The 19,566-nt window shown below is 39.3% G+C and overlaps 1 protein-coding gene across 1 annotated transcript in view; it reads left to right on the top strand.

The window, feature by feature from the left end:
- Positions 1-19,566, top strand: part of tnr (tenascin R (restrictin, janusin)) — a 152,515-nt gene that overhangs the window by 31,989 nt on the left and 100,960 nt on the right. The window contains exon 2 of the mRNA XM_018753180.2: positions 2,630-2,673. The gene's annotated coding sequence lies outside the window, so the exon portion shown is untranslated. The remainder of the gene's footprint in view (positions 1-2,629; positions 2,674-19,566) is intronic.

Raw genomic sequence — 19,566 nt, 5'->3', positions numbered from 1 at the left:
GCTGTACTGTTTCAGGTGGACTGAGGAGGATGAGGAGGTTCAACACTGCAGGACTGTTTTTTATTTTTACTATGGCCTTTTTCCATGGTGCTGTAACTGAAGACCAGAGGTACTAACAACCAATGATAACGTCGTCTTTGTCTCTATCAGCTTCATTATTCTTTCAAGCTCATATTTTGCTCCATGGTTTAAAATAAAAAAAAAAGAAAAACCTGCCAAAATGATGTATGAAAACATTTCCTCTATGAAGATGTGAATGTGTTTGTGTTTGTGCAGTTTTTGAAGCATAATGAAGAATAAGTGTCATAGAAGATGAATGGGCATATTGCTTAAAGGCCATATTGCTTATTTATTTATAATATGTATTAAAATTGATCTGGTTTGAAAATTGAAATGAGTAAAGTAAAACAAAAAAGTTAAAAACATGTAAAACATAAAAAACATAAAACCATCACTAGTGGGAGGCTGTAAACCCACTTTTTCACCTCTGATGTGCTCAGTAAATTTTATGCTAATGTTTATGAAGCCAGGAGGCATGGTGGTGCAGCAGCTGGTTTGGCCGGGACCTGCTCTCTGGTGCGTTTGGGGTTCGAGTCCCGCTTGGGGTACCTTGCGACGGACTGGCGTTCCGTCCTGGTTGTGTCTCCTCCTCCTCCAGCCCCGTGCCCTGTGTTGCCGCGTTAGGCTCTGGCTCACTGCGATCCCGTTTGAGACAAGCGGTTTCACACAGTGTATATGTGTGTCTGTTTATGAAGCCTAGGAAAGATTTTTAAGAAGCCGTTATTTGTTAAAGAATTCATTACCTTCTAAGAGAATGTCTGAATATTTCACCAAAATTGCACTTTTATAGTTTTAACACTGAGAGAGAATAAATAAATTATGAAAATCTGGCTGTTGGTAATAAGTGGGAAATATCTGTAAAAAAAACACATATGATGGAAAAAAATAATAATAATTAAAAAAACAGAACTGTGTGCTTAGAAATGAATTACAGTTATAAACTCATAACACCAGAAAATTTTTCAAAGACATTTTAAAAAAAAATCAAGTACAGATTAAATTAAGTTTATTTCAGAAAAAAATTAGGAAAATAAAATGTATGACACAATCATGGAGCAAATTCACAAGCCTCAAAAAAGAAAAAAGAACATTTTGCATATCTTCAATGGTTAATCAAAAATCCAGACATTCCATTGAGGCACTCGTCTTATCCTAGTGAAATTATAAGATGATTTCAGTAATGTTCTGTTTCTCCAAATCAAAAATACATTATAAAATGATGATGGTCATACACAGATGAAATGGAAGAACAACCAAAGATAAAAGGATTATTCATTTATCAGCAGAAAGCCTGATGTGCTCTTACTGGTATTAGAACCATAGTATTTTTTTTCCTTTAAGTTTTTCCCATTGTTTCTTTACATACTGTTTTAACATCAGTCTATTTGAACCTAAATATTATAATATAGCTTTTTTTCCAATAATATCAGGTTGCTTTGTTACTTTATGTATCACTGGTTTCACCATTGTGTTTTCCCTTGAATATCACTCAATAAAATTGAACAAAAAAAGTTCTGTTCAATAAAAAAAAGTGCTTTACATTGCATTACATTACATTACATTACGTTACATTAAGTTATGTACTTTATGTAGCTTCATTAAATGAATGTTTTCTTGTGGCCTCCAATGGTTACACATTTCTATGGAATATAAAAGTATTAATTCAACAAATGGAGAGTTAGTGTGTATATCATTTCTCCAATTAAAAATTGTTTTCTGGACTCTAATATTTTAAAGCATCTTTTGTCCCTACAGATTTCCCTACAGTCTCTCATACTCATGGAACATAGCACTATTACAGAGCATAATGAAGTGTCATCTTTTAATTGTTTGATTAAGAAGAAGAAAACAATTGCATCATGGATGAGAAACCTCATTACAACATCTGATCCTCTTGCTTCTGATAATCTGTGAATATTGAAATTGTTTCTTTGTGAAATATTTCTATTTTGGAACGTAGAAAAAATTAATTGTGACGAAATTGGGTAGTGGACGTAGTTTGCAGGTCAGAGTCTTGCTTAGTCCACATCTATAGCTGTTCAGTAATCCAGGACTGCATGCAAGTTGAAAAACCTTTATCAAGTTCTGAAGCAATAATATTCAATGTACTGTATATTATGTTATTATGAATTCATGTAGCTGATGATTTTCCCAATGCAGCTCTCAATGTTCGGCTTACATTACTAACCACTTACAGTTATTCAAACACTTACACAGCTGGATAAATTTTAATGTATCAATTCAGTTGATACTGAATGACACCAGCATTACAGCTACCCCAACAAGCTATGTTAAAAGCATATTATATCCTATTAGGTGCATTTAAACTCAGAATTGTAGAATGTACAGAGGCAGATACTTAAAAATGAGTGCTTTAGGATTGACAAAAACAGAATGACTGTTGACAGGAGAACATTCACGTAAAATGAACGCTGAAATGTTAACACTGAAAACATTTTGATTCAATTCATATGCAATGTGAGGTTATCGAAAACCTTCAAAAAAGTACTTTTACAGCTTTTATTGGGTAGCTTTCCATTTCTAATAATTTTCCTCTTCTCCTTTTCAGGAACCTTTGCTGGTTCTGGATCCTTCAAGAAAAACACAGGAAAGGTAGGTGTCACCGGGTTGGACACATGAGTGTGGATAGAGAGTTAAGGCCACACAAAGGACCTTCTGATGCTGTGCTTTATCTGTGTATGGTGTAAGAGAGTTTTACAGTCCAGAGACCTAGGCCAAAGCACGACACGGCATGTCCAGGACTCCCCCACCAGCAGCAAACTCAGGTGGAAGGGATTAGTAATTGAGCGGAGCAGTGTGATCACACCTAACGTGTTCGTGTTGGCAGGGTGGCGGGGGAAGCAGGTGGAGTGGCTGCCCTTTGGTATAACTGGTTATGGTATTATAAGTACTGCGCTTGTGAGGACATTTATCAAAACCAGAGCTTAAAACATGAGCTAAAACTCATCACAGCACAGAGTATATGTTCAACCCATAATATTCCGGGCTTTTCTTTTTCACTTTTTTGTGGCTCATTCCCGGAGGAGAGTTTTGTTTTATTCAATTGCATCTGTAGAGAGGTAAGAAAGAGTAGAGGTAAGAAAATTGGCTCTTCTATTTTTTTAAAAAATTATTTTCATGTTTCTTTTCTATTCCATAAATAAATACTGAAATTATAGGCTTATAATTTTTTTTTTAAGGTTTACTGGATCTATATGGGAGAGGGGGTGTGGTGGCGCGGTGGGTTGAACCAGGGTCCTCCTCTCCGGTGGGTCTGGGGTTCAAGTCCCGCTTGGGGTGCCTTGCGATGGACTGGCGTCCCGTCCTGGGTGTGTCCCCTCCCCCTCCGGCCTTACGCCCTGTGCTGCCGGGTAGGCTCCGGTTCCCCGTGACCCTGTATGGGATAAGCGGTTCTGAAAATGTGTGTGTGTGGATCTATATGGTAACTGTGAGCTATTTGTGGAAATTTCACATAAAGAATCTAGTATGTGGTTAATACATACAGTAGTGTGCTGCACAGAGGACGCAAGCATGGTCTGCAATTGCTGTCCATGGTACTGAAATACTGAGCGACAATCCCTCCTCCTTGAAGAAAGCTTATAATTCTGTTTGCCAAAGTGCACAACAAATTCCCTTTATGCAGGAACTTGGAAGTGCGGTAATTGCTGGGTGCTGGAGTGGACAGTGAAGAACCGCTGCATTCTATCGGAGGCCTTAAGTGACGTTGCGTTGACTACGGTGTCCACATGCTTCCAGCACTGGGAAGAGAGGCACAAATCCACTGCTGTCATGAGTGATGTCATTTTCTGGGGACCAACACATGCCGATGCTGGTGCCTTGGCCTGGAACCCGGAGCCTGACACCAATGGCACCTGTGAAAACTTGTGTGTTTAGCCACCTCCCTTCCTCCCAGACCTCCCTCCATTCCTCACAGTGCCCAGTCTACAGTCTGCTGCAGCCATTCTCCTTGCCAAACAGTGTGGCCTGTGCGGGGGCATTGGGTTGTGTGGCAGGGTGGTGCTGGTGTCATAGAAATGAACTCCAGTGAAATTCATCCACTCCTCACGTCAGCCTCAATCAATAGAACGTCTCTCTGGGAACAAGGTCCTTAAGTGGGCTACTCACAGCGGAACAATGGGTGCCCTGTTTGGGCACATGGCTGGGGAAGTGCAAACACTGTATGCCCTGTGCAAGGAATCAATGGGCTGGGGTATGTGTGGACTCCTGCAGACGTACACAGGCTGATAAAGAGGGGACTATTGGGTTGACAAAGCCACAGTGAAGGTCTTTGTTGAGCAATGTGAATGGCTCTGGTTGCATTTTGGCTGATAAAGGATCTGCAAGAGAGAGGGAGAGGGAGATAGAAAGAGAGAGAGAGAGAGCGAGAGAGAGAGCCAATCTGACGGGTCATCTGACTACATCTTTGCTCCCTGTGGGGGACCCCTGATACTTCTACCGTGCAGTACTGCACATATCTCAGTTTTATTGAAAAGTGTTTCTACGGCTTCTCTTGAAATTTGGGAATCATGAGTTGGTGGTATTATTATTTTATGATAATACATTTTTTATGTGGAAATGTAATAGTTTTGCAAAAAAAAAAAAAAAAAAAGAAAAAAAGGATAAAATATAAATTATCATAGAATTTGATTTATTTATTTGATATCATACAGCTGAAGTAGTAGGTCGTGTAGTGGTTAGACCTGGGTTTGCTGCTTTTCACAATTTACAGTCTTCATAGAAACTACTAACCAATGTGATCTTTTTCAAGATTAATAATGTATTTCTTGGTCAGGTTGGTCACAGTGGTAACATCAAAATACCTGCTTATTTAAAATATCTTTCTATCAACAGAATATAATTATCTATTCTCGGAAATTTTTTAATAATTCAGTTTATTCACACCTCATAAATAATCATCATTAATAATATTCACAAGATCTGCACGAAATGAACCACTTGGTGTTACTGTTTGAACAAAACAGCGAATATCAGCAATTAAAGCAAGATATTTGTTACAGGGAATATATCCCACACGCACTTAGATCTGTAATCAGTTGTACTTTTTATTGCCTTTTACCATTGACTTTTTAAAATGGCTTTATTTCACCGAGGCTTCATTAATTTACTGGAGTTAACAGCTTACCACACATCAGGCATATATCTTTCTTTTTGTCATTTCCAGGTAATGGATTCTAGTAAAAGACATGCCTCCAAACTAAAAAAAAGGAACCAAGGAATAATTCTGAAAGACATATATTTTAAACAGTAATTCTCAAACGATTATGTGTTGGCTATTGTTAAGTCCTGTAGACAATGGGTTCAACCACAAGGCTGAGAAAGAAATGCCACTACAGGAAGCCCTTTAGTCAGTTGACTGAGGAAGCAAGCAAGCAAACAACAAACAAAATAAATAGAAAAAAAAGAACTGTAAACTGATCACAGTGGCTCGTGTCAAGGGAGTGTTATAAGATGAATGCTTTATAAATGTTTCATATGCCAAATTTTGATTTCGTGTGTTAATTTCACTAAAACACAACTGCGTAGCAATAACTTTATCTGGATATTACTGTGCTAATTTTCCTTGGCCGTGGAAGCACAGCAATTCAGTATAATGTTGTGACTGTCATTTTTATGCTGGAATTGTTTCCGTATAATTTTTCTCTTTGTTTTCTAATTTCATTACTCACACTCCTCTGTTGTCCTAGTGTTATGTGTTTCTGTTTAACATCTATTTAATTTTAATTGGACTTTGAATTGAAATGCAGCCGCACCAGCATTATCACTGTTTTGTAATTTGGAGAGTGCATTTTAATTCTGTTATGGTTCTGCCTGCTATCACGACTCTGCCTGTACTGTAGCTTTCGTTGAGTTGTCACTATGTCTCCTCATCACATCTCCCATCCAATACTCTTTTTTGTAGTCCACTGGTAATATCTAGTTACGCCTTGATTAACTTCAATATTTACATGATCACTACTTTTTGCTGAGGGAAAATGTATTGTAAAATTGCTGCGACTGTTGAAACCTGGAAGGTCCACAAAGAAGAACTATAACATTCCTGTTAAGCCATTAGTGATGCTCAGAAAGAAAATGTTACATAATCAAAGTATTTATAGAAAAAGGTCTTTATATTTCATTGCATTCTCACTAAAACGCACAGGTAATAGAAAAAGGCAAAAAATTGAGCCATGAAATTTCAGTGTATTCTGATAAGACTTATGGATAAATAAGAGAGTAGTCAGGTGTATAGCTATATCATTTTTCATGCTTACTATAAATACTATATACATGTAAACATGTGAATTACTGTAAGGTTCCAGCAAAATTATATTTTGTTATTGTTCTGCAGTAGGTTTAAAATTGCTGTCCATGGTGCTGAAACACACTGTGCCGTGCACTGTCTCAGAGCTCTTGATTTAACTGATAGAAATGCTCCCGAAATAGACATTTAAACGACCCTACGTTATAAAATTCTAATGTCTACCTTTTAAGATATGCATAAAGTGTGTTAAATTACCAATGACTTTGTGATCACTCTGATCATGCATCTACCGGATTTTAGCTTTTATTTATGTAAAAACCCGATCAATCTGGGCCTGATAAATCAAAGCCTGTTAAATATCTCCTCTGACATCGTTCAGATAGTGTGGTTAGGTTTTGTGGGATTCCAGGTAAAATTAATCACTGAAATGAGTCCTGGGACTTTCACAATAGTACTCTGCTCCACATGGTTAAAACAAAGTATTTTAAAACTGATTTCAGTAGAAACCGTGCTTCATTATACCTGATGTTGTTTAGAAACAACACATGAATCATTTTTAAAACGTATAATACTTTTAAAAAATATTTTTAAGTGTTCTACAGTTCAGAGATGCATTAAAGCCTTCAAAAGTGATTACAATAATCAAAAACCAGATGTTTTCAAAAAGTGTTTTGCAGCTTCTGTGCCATGATGATGGCATGTTGTGTGTACCAGTCAAATTGACTTACAATTTCTCTTGACTATCTGAAAATAAAGTGACATCACAGAAGATCTGTTGTGAACAAAACCTGTGAGAATGTCAAGATAAACAATTTTAACATGGTATAATTAGATATAAAGAAGGTAAATTAATTATTCCTTTTGTAGAAACTGTCAAGGTTTCAAGTTCCCACAACCAAGGCGGAAGGAGTGAAACATATATCGAGGTTTGCAGAAATCCCAACCTTTTTTTCACGGTCAGTCCTCAAAATCACCTCAACAGATGCCTAGGGCCCAATATGTCATCGAGAACAAAAAGGGAGAGATGCCATTTTAATTAAAACTGGCAGATTTACTTATAAAAGAAGGTGTAAAACATCAGCCTGAGTGAATGGCCGATGGCCGGACTGCCAGCGATAAAAATGACTTACTCTAGGTTCTCTGGCACTCATTTGCAAAAGGTTTCTCGGTGGGATTTGTGGTGCAATGAGCAGAGGCATTTATGGGAGTGCTCAGAAAATGAGGGGAAAATGGAGCGAAGGGTTCATCCCTGACGGATGTTTAGGCCCCGGGCAGCCGATGGAGTCGCTCCTCTATTGGCTGTCCTGGATGACTGGCATAAAAAGGTGGGGGAAGAAGGCCCTGTGTTTCTCATTATGCCTGACAGAGAGCGTAAGAGCCATTGCACTCTGCTCTTCCCCGAGCACTCCTTCTCGAACGCTTTCGGTATTCCCACATCTTAAATTCCTGCCTCTCGAAGAACAGGCTGTACACCCTCTTTGCCCAATGTTGAAACAAATACCCTTAAGATGTAGCCCAGAATTACGGTATGTTTTCCAACACAAAAAAGAGGGTGCTGTCAACCCTTTCTTTCTGTTGTCAGTTTGAGTCGAACATCTTACGAGCTGGAGCACGGACTCACACTAAAGATCGGTGTGTGCCTGTGATGGTATCACCATGCTGGCCCCTGATTACCCCTTGGATAAAACGCATCGCTGCGGCCGTGGAGGCATCAGTGACAACCAGATGATAGCTCTAATTGCCGCTGCCAGCTGAAAGCGCTGGAGAGCAGTCAATCCTGTCGGGTTAATATGCATGGATAAAGGGTGCCGCAGATTGACAAAGCGTTACCTTTGCAGCTGAATCCACCTCATTTCTTTGGCAGTGTGGCTGTGCATTGCCAATGAGTGGACAGGAACTGGAGGATTGGAGGAATACCTGCTGTTTCTCACCTGAATTACACTTCGGCAAAAAAAAAAAATGTTCAAAGCTTGGTTGGTGCAGTGGAAAGTGGTGGCGCTGAACTGCTCAAGGGCTGTGGACTCAAATTTGTCTCAGCGTACATACAGTGTGCACATTCTCGCCATGTTTGCGCAGGTTCCCCTGTTTTGTTCTACAGTCGAAAGGTACGAGTGTCAGGTAAACTGCTGAGTCATGGTTCAAGCCTATTACACTTTCTGTTTTTGGCCACCAAATGAGAAAAAAATATTTCCTACATTTTGTTCTACTTTGCTTATGGTCTGGACCCCTTATGGCATCTGCAGAGGAACAAGTTGGCCATTGGAAGAAAACTGGTATTGTTGAAACTGGTCTACCCATCATTCAGATTAAAATGCATAAAGTCTGAACTGCATACGCAGCTACTGCTTGTTACACACACATTGTCCCACTCAGTTCTTGAGTTTGATATACAGAAAAGGGTTTGGATGTGAAAATTACTCTGAGTTTGAACTCACTATAATGAAACATTTTATTTGTATTATTATTTACACTTACATTTACATTTATTCATTTAGCAGATGCTTTTCTCCAAAGCGAAGTACATCTCAGAGAAACACAATTTGTGCATTTCTTATTTTGTGCATGTATTTCTCATTCTGCTGTCATTCCAAGGCAACAAACTATTAATTATGCATGCCATATTATTGTGAGAAATTTGGGTGTATATTGCTTTTATATTCCCCACAGTTCTCTGAGAAATGTAACACCTTTTACTCATCATCGCAAGAGATACTCACCCTCTACATGCAGTCTACACAGACCGCCTGTTGCCTCCACCTGGCACCTGCCAATGTGAAACCAATTCTGCCTCTAAAACTGGAAATCACACACACTCACATATACCTACACACTGTTAAAAAGAAAATAAATGAGACACAGAGAGAGGCAATTCTGCAACACATTGATGTTTTAAACCATTGCCCATAACTCTCTAACCTGGGGGAAAAGAATGGTCTCCCAAGGGCCACCTCCAACTTTTAACCACAGATGAGAAAATCGGTTCATCATGCTCCTTTTACCACAATCTCTTCTGCTATTCTGTTCGAGTCTATAACCAAACATGTGCTTTTATTAAGCCATCTTGTTCCTTCGAATATACTTGCAAGTCATTCTGTTCCTCTATGACTCATTGGTGTATCGTGCCACCCCTCACTGGAACGGCTTACAGTGAAGTTAGTCCATGTCCTTGCGCCAATTTTTGGATGTTGGGCTTTTGGTTGGCAATCCATTCAACATCTCCAATCCCCATTAGAGAAATTCAGCACCAGTTTCATTGCTTTGCACAGTCAGAACAGGCTAAAACTATCTCACATCAGAATGACATTTTTTCTGTTGAGCAGTCTGAAAATGTACAAGAAGTACATTACAGGTGGTCGCTGATTTACGACGAGGTTACATTCCTCAAAACCCATCATAAGTTGAAAATATCGTAAGTCAAAAATGCATTTAATACACCTAACCTACCGAGCATCATAGCCTAGCACGCTTGCGATGGCCACTACGGGCTTGTTGTCTTCATGCTGGGCAATTATCTTGAGTTTCTCCTCAAGAGTAATTGCCCTCCTCTTCTTCTTGCACCAGGAGACACAGATGGCGTTTGTGTGACATTATGGATGCACAAAACACAAGCTGGGAGATGTGGATTGCTGCCGCTGCCCAGCATCGCGAGAGAGTATTGCACCGCATAGAGCTTGCCCGGGAAAAAATCAAAATTCAAAATTCGAACTACGGTTTCTACTGAATGTCTGTAGCCAGCTCATCATCATAAAGTTGAAAAATCATACGTTGAACCATCGTAAATCGGGAGTCACCTGTGTTACAATTCTCAGTAATCTCCTATTTAGTCCAGGTTAAGTGAGAATTTAGTGGAAATATTAACTGATAAAAAATAGTAGGAACTGTTTACTTTTGATTAACAGGTTTATTGTTATTGTTTTTTTTTTTCCTTTTTTTACCTGTGTAGAGAAAATATTAGCAAAAATATATTTACAAGTTTGATGAGGCATTTCCAAACACCAAATGGTTTCATGACTCTGTCTTTTAACAGCAGACAGCAGACATGATTCCATCTTTAGAATGGCTCCCAGGCTGCTCTTGGTGTGAATGGAGAAACATTTACTGAAGTCAGCTCTCAGTGCTTTTTGTCTCATGGCACCACAGGGTCCAGTCTACCAACACCTCCTTTATCCCCTAGTGGGGAGGCTGGGGCCGAGATCTAGAAGAATGATTACATAACGTGCCAAAAGCAACCTACAGAGTCTATTTAACCCCGTCAGTAACTACACTGACGAAAAATACACACACACACACACACACACACACATTTTCAGAACCGCTTGTCCCATAGGGGGTCGCGGGGAACCGGAGCCAACCCGGTAACACAGGGCGTAAGGCCGGAGAGGGAGGGGACACACCCAGGACGGGACGCCAGTCCGTCGCAAGGCACCCCAAGCGGGACTCAAACCCCAGACCCACCGGAGAGCAGGTCTGTGGTCCAACCCACTGCGCCACCGCATCCCCCTCCGACCAAAAATAGCACTGCAAAAATTTTACTTGGGAGTTTGTCTGTGCATTTTAAATATACGAAGAGCTCATAATGTGGCATAATTATATAATGAGATTTTGATGACAACATTGTATTAACCCCTTTTTTTTCACAAAATCACAATTAAAGTGTGCAGAAATTATGTACAGTAGAAGTACTGAAACTGGCATCAATATTGACTGGACATTGTAGCTAAATTGCATTCACAATGCTTGACATTGACTATGAGGGTTAAAATTTAAAAGACCATTATTTTAAAACAGTGGTATTGTGATCAGCATTCATAATTTTTTTTCCATGAAATCTGCTTCTGTTTTTATTGTGAAATGACAAATGGAAGTAATGAATGTAGTAATGAATATTTATGGTTCTTTTTGTGCTGTCCTTGGTGTTCAACTGAAATGAAAAAAAAAAAAAAATTGAAATAAAAAAATGAAACACAGTCATAAAGAATTATAAAGTAAAATACAAAGGAAGTAACACAAAGTAAATACAATGAGTAAAAATGAGATGCATTTTTATTACATTTTCCCTGTAATTTGCATATGAAATGTGGATTTCAAGATTTTGAACAACATATAGTGCTTTTTAATGTGTCCATGGTAATTTCACATTGTCCCTTATTCTTCCATTGAGTTTTTTATTTTTTTTAAGGAATGTTACACTGGGCTAAGAAACAGGTTCAGTTAGTCACACATTTGGGGAAATAATGGTTTTATGACCTATGGCAATTTCTTGCAAGACTACTTCCATTGCAATGGTCACAAGACTTGTGACATCATTAGGACACCTTGTCATTCTGAGTTTCATGTTGTTCGGCAGCACATAGAAAAGCAGGTCGAATGAAAGTTAACATACTGTTTAAAATATAGTGCAAAAGGACGTAAATTTCAAAAATACTGCTATTGCTTCTCTTTTGGTTGATGGGTCCCTCTCTGTCTGCCTTGCTTTACCTGACTCTCCCTTCTGAAACACTAAACAATCTGTCATTCTTCCTCCACTTTGCCTGTTCACAGTGATCAGGAGCTCATCCTAGCAAGCAAAAGACAACAAATACCCAGACAGACACAGCAGTCAGTCACAGACCCCTCACACACTAAATGGCAATTAAGAGTCATTGACCTGAAAAGCAAGTCTTTAGAGTGCAAGAGGAAACACACACATGGATGAGATGAATGTGCTAGCGCCACAGGATTAAACCTGGAGCCACATTGAAAACCTCAATACTGGAGTCGTGATGCGAAAGGGCAAGTGACTGAGCTTCAGTACCACCTGTCGTTCTTCATTCTCTAGGGGGTGGGAGGAAACATCCGCTTAACACCTGTACACAGACACACCTCCCACATTTACCAAATGCAATCAGACAAGCATGGCTTTGGGGAAGGAAAGCAGCTGCACCACGTCTACTCATTAACTGCCTGATTGTCACCCTATGTCCGGCACTACAAATCTTCCCCATGCCTGTGTCACCAGGTCTCTTTTGTTTACACGGCTGAGTATTTACTGAAGCAGTCTGAGTAAAGTTTGTGGTGAATGGTGTAGCAGGAGCTGTATTTAAAGCTTTTTTTTAAAATACATCCCATACTACTTTATTATTAATGAATTTTTCCTGATTTTTGCATTTTTGTTTAGGGTTAATGTTGCAAGAATGCTGACTAATATTCATTCATTATCACCTAATGGATCCTTTAATTGCTTTAACTCAGGTAAATTACATTGTTATATCCTGCAATATATCATAAAAATATTCCAGGCACAGTAATTATATTATTTTTTTTTTTTTTCTGGAGAGGTTGAGTGGTAGGATTACCTAGGTATGGGTGATATTAAAAAAAAAAAAAAAAAAAATTTGATATTTATAGTGACATGCATGTGGGATATGGTAGCAGCGCAGGTATTGCTTGTGCCTCACAGCTCCTGAACTGCTCAATAGATGTGGGGTTTGGATGTGCTTCCTCTGCAGGCATGTGTGTGAAAAGACAATGGCAAACTGCTTTTGTTCCCTCTTACCATGGAAACTAGCTTCAACTCAATGGTACATCCGTAGTGCCATGTGTATGGTGTTTTTCTATTTAATGGTATTTTGCTTTTGGCAAAAACAGAAATAGCATTTTTATATTTAATCCTCCCTATATACTGAAGTGTATTAATGTGGTATATTAGTTTGTTTCAAGTGTTGTTACAAACGTAGCAGTTAATAATCGAAGTTAAGTAAATGAATGGAGTCATTTTACCATGCTGTCAAAAAGTTCAGGTTAAATGAGAAGTTGAAAGTAGCAGGTTTGAAACTGTTTCTGAAGTTAATATGGGATTCTGCAGTCTTGAAGAAGGAAGAGAGTTCATTCCATTGTACTTGGGACAGTCCTGGAAACCAATGTGCTTTCGCTCTCCGACACTTTGTGGAACAGACCGTCAGATGACCTAAGTGCAGGAGAGTGGTGAGCAGGTCTTCAGCATAACTTGGTGCTGATCCTTTGACCGCCTTGTTGGCTGTAACCAGAGTCTTGAATTTGATATGGGAAGTAACTGGAAGCCAATGAAGGGGTATGAGGAGAAAAGACACTTGAGAATGGTTCGGGAGGTTGAAGACAACTCATTCTGTGTCTTCTGGAGAGTTTTGATCTTGGAGGCTGGAAGACCAGACATGAGGACATTGTAGTAGTCCAAACAGGACCTCATCCCACCCTGGACCAGGAGCCTGGAAGATTATAACATAGGGAATGTCAGATCTGTCTGATGTTAAACAGAAGATATCTGTAGGCCTGTTTTTTTACATACAATCTGCAGGAAGAAACCCAGGTTAGTAAACATAGTGACTGTCAGCCTCTTGCCTGTAAAAGCAGATGAAACATCTAAATTATCAAGTTTCACAGATCTCTCGGCAGGTTGGTGGAATTCCAGCGCAGTGAAGAATGTCAAACTGGATGTAAGTTGTTTACTGTGTATTGATTGTTTGTTTGTTAAATCACTTATTTATTTTTTTTAATCGACATGTTTGGGATTATTATTTAAAAGTTCGTACAGACTTGTGCCCAGGAGGCAGACCAAGTATTAATTAGTACAATGTCTCCACCCTCTTCTCCCTCCCAGGAGAGATGTAGTGAATATATATTTTTACCCTAATTTTTGAAAAAAATGGTGCACATTCCCAATATATATGAATGACGTGGTATAAATTACCACTACTTATGAATGACATAATGTGTTGTCACTTTGTTAAAATGCTTTATATTAAATTGTTTTAAACCAGTTAAGGCTAAAATTCACGTATTCTGACACTTTATACTAAAATGTTGGCTGTTTGTCCATAGAAGATTTTTTCAGCTATTCTTCATTCTGTTCTTGTTCCCTAACACTCCATTAAAAACAGATGAATTACCTCTAAATGCACATAATTGAGGACAGACTTGGTTCTTTAGAAGAAAAATGTAACCATGTATGTTGGGTGTCTTCTAAACCGCATCTTGTATGTGATTTAAAGTGAAGGGCAGACAGACTTTCCTTTTTTGTGGCTGTTCCGCTGTGTTGCCAGTAACACCCAGAGCAGCTCTAATTGTTCTGACTGGGCTTGCAAAGGCTGGAGAGGTACTTCACGCAGAACACGGTGGCTCTGATCTCACTTGGGGTTTAAGGTTCATCTTCAGAACTACAGCAGAAACCAGAATGGGTTTGTAGACCGCATGGTTGAGCAAATACATATAAATGGCACAGAAAACAGCTGAAATGAATAAATGCTTTTTATGCCAGTTAGTAGCTAAACTGCTGTGTGGTCTTAAGGTGTTAGTGAATCATGTAATCATGAAACATTAGCCAAGTCATACTATTCGTGACTTTTTCCCGAAGTAACGGCCCTGCATCAACAAAATGCAATAACATGGATTTCTGCAGTGTGGAACTGATTCCTGAGGTAATATTCCACCAATACCCTGTAATTGTGATGAAATCGTTCTTCGCTGCTTCAAACCACAGGGTGTTGCCTTCAGGCTCTATGACTAATTTATCAGGTACAGGAGGAACTCTTTCCTGGGAACTATCACATTGGGGCAGAGAGGAGGTTTCAGTTACTCAGGCGGTCCAGCCAAACCTGGCAGAGTCATAGAAATCGATGAGGGCCAGAAGAAATGTAAACTATGCCGCTGTTGTACTGACTTGCGGGTGTTTCAACAGAACTTGTTTCTCCAAGGATTGGATACCCACACTGGCAAACATGAGAGGTGGCTCCACTGCTCTTAGATTTCTGCATTTTCAAAAGCTCCTGTTTATGGCCCAATGACTTTGAAAGCAATTTGTCATGTCATTCTGACCCTGCAGAACATCGTATCAAAGGAAGATTTATCCCTTTATAATTTTACACCCATGGCAACCTCTGCATCTATAGTTGGCGCAGAGAGTATTTGTATTTATTACTATGATTTTATTGTTGTTTAGTTGGCACATATTCAAGGAGGCCTATAATTTCAGCTATCTATACAGCGGGACATTTTAGCGGAGAAATTCAGATGAAGTACCCAATTCATTCGTCCAAAATAAGGGTCCCTTCTGGGACTTGAATTAGAGTCATTCATGTTAGAAACCCATGTATTTAACCATTATCTACCTTCTGCCTTTTTATGAACATAAAACTCATTTGTTCACCAAAACTTGTCTCTTCACTGAATCTACAAATAATAATCAGGATGCAGTAAATTGATATCATCTGTAAAATGGTTTTTTTAGACTTGCTGTGGCTGTTATTGATAAACATAATCCATGCTCAGTCTGATGCAAGTCTTTAATTGAAGAGTTAGTTAACTGAAGGCAGCTTGAACAAAAATACCCTGGAACATTATCAACTGTCTAATTAACAAAAAAATTACTTTAGTGTTTCACAAGTCAAATCCAATTTTATTTTCGGCTTTTCAACATAAGTAAATATGAAAAAGAATTACCCAGTATACCTCTCGGTACTTAGACCTATTGCATCGTTGCACATTTAAAGTCAATTGTACTTATTAAGAAACATTGTTTTCAAAAGTTTTGAAATTCATTCAACTCTTAATTCTTCCACAATTTGACATGAAATTAGAAATCCCATGCAATAATAAAAGTATCTATTAAAGTCCAATCCTGAATTTCAACATTATGATTTTTTTTTTCCTTTACTGGAACCACAGTGTAACTAAACAATAAGAAACTTGTCACTGTAGCATCTCCAGCAGGTGGACAGGGAATAATGAGGTCCTTCAGCCTCCTAAGAATTGCAGTCTGCCAATGACTTCAAAAACATGCATCCCTCTTGCAGCGGCTGAGTGTCGCCAGGCCAAGGGAAATCAGGTGCCAATCTCTACGGAAGCTCTGTGTTAAAATAGGAAATAAATTAATTTTGCAAAAGAAAAATCCAGTTGTTTCCTCTCACTTGGAGAGAGACATGCCATCACCACAATGTCTCCATCCCTGAGCTATTGTTGTTTGTCTGCACTGGAATTTTTAATTATTGCCTTTAAGCCTTCCTTTCACGCTGGTCCACCGCTTACAGGGCAACTGAGGCTGGTTGTGGCTTGGATCCAGGTGGCGCTGCAGCCATTTGAGGACTTTAGCACGCATTAAGGGGACTTGCCAGGCATCCCATTGCCTTGGTTACTGCAAGCAGAAACAGAACCCGGTTCACCAAGGGCAGGGAAGAAGACACCAATGACTAGATCATCCTGCTTACTTCCACATGTGAAATGCAAAGTGGGGCAGTTTGCTCAGGTCATGTGAGGAAAAAAATAAATAAATAAAAACTGAAAAAAGAGAATATCTTTTTCAATACTCTACCTGAAGCTGCTGCTTATGAAAATGCATTTTCCCACAAGGGGGCTGATCTAAGCAGCCCTTTTATGACATGGAAGGTATCCTTTCTGTTAGATAGAACACGGAAAAATGCAAATGACTCTGACATCTCACTCCACCACTCCTGATCTGATGCAGGAGTAGAGTTTTCAGAGCGCCAGACAGCAGGTGCTGGGGTGAGCCCTCTACGGATAAATGCCAGAGACATATTCAAATAAATGTTAGAGAAACACAAAGTGAGCATAAAAATGCCAACACAAGGCAACAAATGCAATAATAACTATCTTGAAAGAGATAAACAAATTTACCAGGTTCTTCATGTTTCTACAGCTTGTGGGTTGAAGTGTTCAGCTTAAAAAACAGACAAAAATAATACTTTTTAATCACAAGAAAATTACACCACTTGTCTTTTTTTCGAATGCTGTTGAGGTTGATCAAGCCAAGGAAATGAGTTGACAATGTACGATTAGAGGGAGGGTCAGAACCTTGAAGATCTCCTCCCCAGTTTGCTTGTCTGAAAGTGAGATTAATTTATTGAGTCCTTGAAGTGCTGCTTGCTAGTATTCAGAAGGAATGGCTTTTTTTTCCTTCCAAAGGTCAAATTATGTCGACCTGAAAATAGATTTGCTAAATCTTCCACTTTCTATGGCGCTGGAGAAAATGATGTGTCTCAAGTGTGCTGGCAGAAATGTTTTAATGGCCACTAATGGGTAAAGTCTTCAGCCAGATTTTCAAAGTACGTCAAAGAAACAAATCTGATTGTTCTGTTGTGATTAGCACTGCTCTGCTCATATGACCTGTACTTTTTCCCTAATTTATGCCTGCTTTCATAACTTGTCATTAATTTGTAGCAAGAATAATTTAAATGTTGTTTGCGGAAGTACAAGACTGAACTGTATATAGCTTTTTTATGCTTTTGAAAGCAGAATATTCATTAGGATTATAAAACTAGGGTCTGTTCTCTATAGAAATCTGTGAATTTTCTCTTTAAAAATAATATTTAAGCAGGAAAAAATATGGCATTTCATGCCTATAAATAATAGTTTGCGTGGAAATGGATCTAAAAATAGTGTTCATTATCAGGAGCAAATGGTGGCATACTGGTTCAGATCTGCTGCCTTTGACTATAGAGACTACAGTTTAAATCCACCTTACTGCTCTCACACTGTTGAGCAAGGCCCTTACTCTAAACTGCTCTTGCAAAAATGATCCAGCTGTAAAAATGGATAGATAATGGTAGGTAGCTGGAAACATTAAGTCACTAATTTAAATGGAAGCAGACTTCAGCATCTAAATAATAATGATGTACAGATGGTCATGATCTAAATGTTCAAAAAGCACCAGTATTTATTTACTTTATTTTAGTTTATTTTTTTTTTATCAGTTCCCAGCCTTAAACAACAGAGAAAAGTAATAGATGGTTATCTCAGAAACACAGAAGTGAAGTTATATTCACTGCAGGTCCTCATTGTTTGACACAATCAGGGCAGCACCTCTCTCTACAGCTGTTAAGAGAACTGAAGTGGTGCCAAAGTCTTCTATTTCAGATTGAACAGTGAATCAAATTGCATGTACTGGAACAAAACAAAGAACAATATTGATTTCCTCAACATCTACTGTTTTAGACAGTGGATCTGATGGAGCAGTTCTCCAATTTTTATGGTAGGGGCTAGAAGTAACACAATGGTTATGAAGGAGCCTCACTAAAGTTTGTGGCCTTCAGTACAGTGTGTGACCCTATCCACAAACACAATATTTAACACAAATTGTTTCTCTGGCGGGGACGCGGTGGCGCAGTGGGTTGGACTGGGTCCTGCTCTTCAGTGGGTCTGTGGTTCGAGTCCCGCTTGGGGTGCCTTGCGACGGACTGGCGTCCCGTCCTGGGTGTGTCCCCTCCCCCTCCGGCCCTATGCCCTGTGTTGCCGGGTAGGCTCCGGTTCCCCGTGACCCCCTATGGGACGAGCGGTTCTGAAGATGTGTGTGTGTGTGTGTTTCTCTGGCTGTACTGTGCTAATGGATAACACCCTAAAACTATGCAAGCAGTTTTGGCTAAAGATGTGGCCATCAAAAAACTGAAAAAAAATTTCTTATAAACAAAATGAAAACGCAACCAAATAGGAAGAGTCCAGAGAGGTCTTTTTTAATCTGTTCAAGCATAAGTCTTTATATGTTTCCATACTATTTACTTCCTTTTAGCACCACAGTATAAATTTCAATATTTTCGCCATATCGTTGTTTTTATGGATTTTTGCCAGGACATTTTTGAAACCCTGTCCATCTTTCCTCTACTGTGAGTGGCCCAGGATTTGATCCACTTGTGTGTGTTGTTTCCCACTTTTAAAAGTAAATAAATCTTTTATTCTTTCTGAAAGCTGACCTTGTAAGAGGGGTGCGGACAGAAATGCATCACTGCACTCCCAGGTATGCCTGGTGCAGATCCAGCGGACGTAATGAATTCTGTCAAGGCAGTGCGTTTTGGAGAGCACCATATTTAAAAAGGGATGAAATATGATTGTGGAGCGTTGTGACCTTATAAGCTGCTCAGAGTGCTCTAAGGGATTGGTGACACATGCCTGGAAATGCAACTGGACGCCAGGGACTTTTAATACCTCCCTCTTTCGGGTATTGTTCCTAAAGAAGAAGAACCACTTTTCTCCATAACTTCAGCTATTCTGATGAGCCACTGCGTTTTCCATTAATTTGGATATCTCTGAATGGTCTCTCATGGTCAGCCGGGTACACGCCTCTCCCCATGCAAGGCCAGGAGGCAGAGACTGTAGCCTTCAGATATATTGCTCAGATAGCACTGCTAACGGATGCTTGTCATGCTGCGATAAGCACGGTGTAGGATAGCAGAGCCTTTCGCTTAGCCAGCTGGCAACTCAAGGTGCCAAACAGGTCCCTAGGA

The sequence above is a fragment of the Scleropages formosus genome, chromosome 3 (assembly GCF_900964775.1).
Source record: "Scleropages formosus chromosome 3, fSclFor1.1, whole genome shotgun sequence".
NCBI lineage: Eukaryota > Metazoa > Chordata > Actinopteri > Osteoglossiformes > Osteoglossidae > Scleropages > Scleropages formosus.
This window is presented reverse-complemented; position numbering and strand designations above follow the sequence as displayed.